We start from the raw sequence: 4,425 nt of genomic DNA, 5'->3' as shown, positions 1-4,425 counted from the left end.
GATTAGTTCCCCATTGCCTTCTTGTACCCTCTCATCACAAGGTAATATCTAGGCACATGCTAATTCCAGAGAATTCTAGAACTTTCTCTGTACTAGACTCCCCCAAAGTTTTATCCATTGTATAGCTACAGCAGATTTATCTTTTTATTTTATTATTTGGACCTGCACTGCCACACTTACTTGTTAAATGTGTTTCCTAAAGCAAGATAGATATGTAGAGAGATGTTTTCCTGAAAGGCATACATATCATATGTTTTAGGTATGGTCTAATGAGTATGTCCAGGGAATGCCTACAGAAATAATATCCCTGGCAAGGCTGTTTTTCTCAAGAACTTTGCACTAGAAAAAGAATAATAATTTTTAGTTGTTAAGGATCAAAAGAAATTTTTTTATTGTCTATAAGAATAGGAAAGACTTTCTTTTGGAAAGTAACATTTTGGTCCTGCCCTGACTGAAAAAAAGAAATGTTGCTTTTATTTTTCCAACGACTGCCACCTGGTGGACATGGGAGATTCTTTTAGACAGTAGCTAGGACTATGTCTTAGTATTAACACAAGATGGCAGCACACAACCAGATTTTCAAAGAGCCAGACACAAAAAAGAAATCACTTCCACAGCTACTGGTGTGCAGCTAGCTGTTCTTATGGAGGCAGTTAAGGCATTCCTCTGTGAGGAAAAAATTGTTACATGATTAAACACCTCTTTCTTAGCAAAACAGAAAGTGGGCATATGTGTGACAAACAGAAGGAAAAAAAAAATCAGGATTTTGCTCCTCAAAAGAATAATGTTCTATTCCAACAGAATATGATAAATAGAATAGTACCAAATAAGCACTCCACCCTCTTTTCCTAAAGACAAATGGAATTCCAAAAATTAATATCAGTAGAATTTCACAAACCAGTTCATTCATTGCAATAAGGAGGACTTCCTAAAATTTAAGTGGTAAGCTAATTTGCTTCTTAAAGATTTTCAAGCAAATGCATATTTTGTATGATTTTATAGTATTTTCTTTATATAGTGTAATATTTACAATACGTTTAAATCCTTCTTTTAATGAGCTCTTTTTAATTGATCAGAGATCAATTAAGGGATCTGTTTAGGCCACAGAGACTCGCACCCAAGCCTGTGCCAGTGACTGGTTAACCCCCGCACATTTCTGGACAAAATGCTGCCTGACCAGTCTGCTTCCCTATCACTTCAGTATGTTAGCTTCTCTCAATGTTTTGTTCATCTATACAGTTGCAGTAGATTTTTCAATTTTTTTTAAATTCTCTTTTTCCACCAAACTTTCACTGATATTTCTCTGTAGAAGGTATTTTACCACAAATCTGACAACTCTCATTTACTGAGCACTTACTGTGTGTCTGGCAGCATTCTGAGTATAGTATGATCATTTATGTAATTGATAAAACCAATTTATAAGGAGCATGTTGATTAAATGTATTTTACAGATGATAATACGGAGGCAAAGAGAGGTTAAGTAATTTTTTTTCTAGCTTAAGCAAAGCCATTGGTCTTCCTATCAGCCCAGGTTTCTGAACAATTGCTTGCAATTATTCCATGTGGACCAGGGGAAACCAAGTGTTCTTTACATAAAGATGCTACCATCAGGAATTAGGCTTCTTTGGGTGAAGAGCACCACTCTGTGACCTTGAGAGGTTCTTACAAATTCTAAGGAACAATAAACTAAAAGGCTTACCCCAAGAAAGAAGGGAAGTTGTGCTTTGCATAAGAGCCAAACTCTTCCCAGTCAATTCTGAATCATTTCAATGTGCCAGTCATAACCCTAGAGTTGTTAGGACTATAGACATAGCCTTGATTTCAGAAAAATACCAGGATGTATTGAGGAATAATGGACAGCATCCTGGCTGGAGAACTGGAAACCTTGAATTATAGTCTCACCTCTGCCTCAGGCTGTGTGACATTGGGTAACTGATTCGCCTCTCTGGGCCACATATTGTGATGAGCATATTTTCTATAGTGCCTTTTCAACAATTTTTAAGGCAATATGTGGATTTCAGGAAATGTTGTCAGAGCAGGCATTGTGGAAATAAACAACAAGTGGTGGTGTGTTTAATATACAATTGGAACATCAGTGGGAAAATGATCAGTGAGGTCAAAAGGTGGAGATCGGTGTTTCGTATCTTGATGGAATCTGGCTCCATGTCTGTGTCTGTGGTGAGAGTGACATCAGTTACAGGCTTCTTCTCAGAAAGGAACAGAATTCTCCCTCCATCCTCTGTATGGGCATTCATGCAGAAGACTTCCAATACTTCTGCAGGTAATGGACTAGCTCTTTGAGGACTAAGGGCAGGTGCTGACGATCGAGCATCTTCAGAAGAGCATCTGGAGGTCCGACAGGAATGGTGATACAGTGGGGCCTCCACATCCACCCCACATCCGACCAGTTTAGGGGAACTGTCCCCGTGTGTAGTCACAGCTTGCTCTTATGAATAGTCTGGCTGATACTAGTTTTGCTAATGCTGAATTACAGCCAAACATTTTCAAGACTTCAGACACTAGGACAATTGTGCTCTTCTTATAGCCATGTGACTTTCTTTGGATAGACAAATGAAAAATCCATGAGGGAGCGGATTCATCAATGGCACTGAACCTCAGAAACTCTGCACACCTCCTTCTGAGGACCTGACCCATTTGTGCTAAGTCAGAGAATAGACTTCAGCTTCTCAGGTTCTCTGTTGTTTTAACAGTCTCAGATCCTCTGTTAGGAGGGTGCTTGGCATATTTATTTTTCTCAGATTTCAGTGATTCCAGATCTACTCTTGTCACCCAGTGAGCATTCGGAGTGCCTTCCTGCACTGGCTATGCTCCAATAGGGAACGTAACAGACACAGCCCCTGCTTCCACAGCACCCACAGTCCCGTAGTGAAGATGAGCGTTAATCAGAACTTCAGACACATGTACTTGAAACTAAAACTGAGATGAGTGTTACGAAGGAGAGCAGAAATATAGGGAGTTTATTTTACCAAGGAGACTACCTTCCCTCTGGAAGTTATACCTGAATTTTGAAGGATGAGTGAAATTTCTAGTAGAAATATTATTGGGCCATTGGCCCTAGGACAGAGAAATTAAGGCAGGCTTGTGGTCTGGATTGCAGAGAAGATGAACAATGATGAGGCTGGAGAGGAGAGGGGCAGAGGCACAGGTGCCCTGCTAAGAATTTGGGTGTTTATCCTAGAAGTTTCAAACAGGACAATGAGTCCACTAGATGTCCAATTCAAATGCTCTCTTTGTCTTCAGAATCCAATCAATGTACTTCCTTAGAGAAAGTATATTATTCAGGGACACAAGGCGATGCCCTGGTCTTCAAGAAGAAAAAAAATCATATTCTGCAGCCTTAGTTTGGGTTTCTGTATTTGACCAACCATTCAGTTGGTCCTCAGATTCAGAGTGGTATCCTATGGAAAGTCTTCATATTGGCATCTACAGATCTCAAAGTATTGTGGTTTAGTTGATAAGACAACTTAAAAGGAAATACAAATATTTGACCTATTTTAGCTTCAACAATTCTGGGATTTATTTATACATTCAACAAATATGTATTGAATACCTACTGCATGCCAGGCTCTAATTTAGGCACTATGGATACAATGGTTGACAAAATTATCTACACTAATAAAAGAGAAACATGGTAATTAGCGTACGACCGCTACCCTTCCCATTGGCTAATCAGCATATCCTTATGCAAATTAACTGTCAGCCAAGATGGTGGCCGGAAGCCATGCACTGAAGTGAACAGGGAGGCTTGCTTGCTCCAGTGACTGCGGACTCCAACGTTCCCCGCCTGCTGCTGCCGGCCTCTCAGTTGCAACTCTCAGCAACTATGTAGCAAATATAGAAGCTAAACAAAACCCCAGAAACCGGCTTTCAGTCAGCTGGGCTTCAGCCAGCCTGACTGCAACATTGTATCGATGTTTTCAGCAGCGAGGCCTCAGAGCTAAAGCTGGCCCAGAATAAAAAAAGAAAAAAAGGAGCAGTTGGGAGCGTCAGTCACCCGCCAGCCTGAAAACGGCCCTCAGCCCCTCACCCAGACTGGCCAGGCACCCCAGTGGGGACCCCCACCCTGATCCAGGACACCCTTCAGGGCAAACCAGCCGGCCCCCACCCATGCACCAGGCCTCTATTCTATATAGTAAAAGGGTAATATGCCTCCCGGCACCGGGATCAGCATGACAGGGGGCAGCGCCCAAACCCCCTGATCGCCCTGCGGCTCTGTGTGTGACAGGGGAAGGTGCCCCAACCCCCTGATCAGCCCTGCTCTGTGCCTGTTAGGGGGGAGCACCCCAATCCCCTGATCGCCCTGCGGGCTCTGTGTTTGACAGGGTGTGGCGCACCAACCCCCTGTTCGGCCCTGCTCTGTGTGTGACAGGGTGCGGCGCCCTGCTCTGTGTATGACAGGGTAGA

General features: G+C 42.4%; 1 non-coding gene across 1 annotated transcript; it reads left to right on the top strand.

Annotated features, from left to right (window-relative positions):
* The first annotated feature begins 609 nt into the window (after window positions 1-609).
* Window positions 610-746, top strand: LOC111824888. The gene has a single exon (XR_002827949.1). It is a non-coding gene; the product is annotated as a small nucleolar RNA SNORA41 (small nucleolar RNA).
* Window positions 747-4,425: the final 3,679 nt, after the last annotated feature.

The sequence above is a fragment of the Myotis lucifugus genome, unplaced genomic scaffold, assembly GCF_000147115.1.
Source record: "Myotis lucifugus unplaced genomic scaffold, Myoluc2.0 scaffold_10266, whole genome shotgun sequence".
Lineage (NCBI taxonomy): Eukaryota > Metazoa > Chordata > Mammalia > Chiroptera > Vespertilionidae > Myotis > Myotis lucifugus.
Note: the sequence above shows the minus strand (reverse complement) of the source record. Positions and strands in the feature narration are given on the sequence as shown.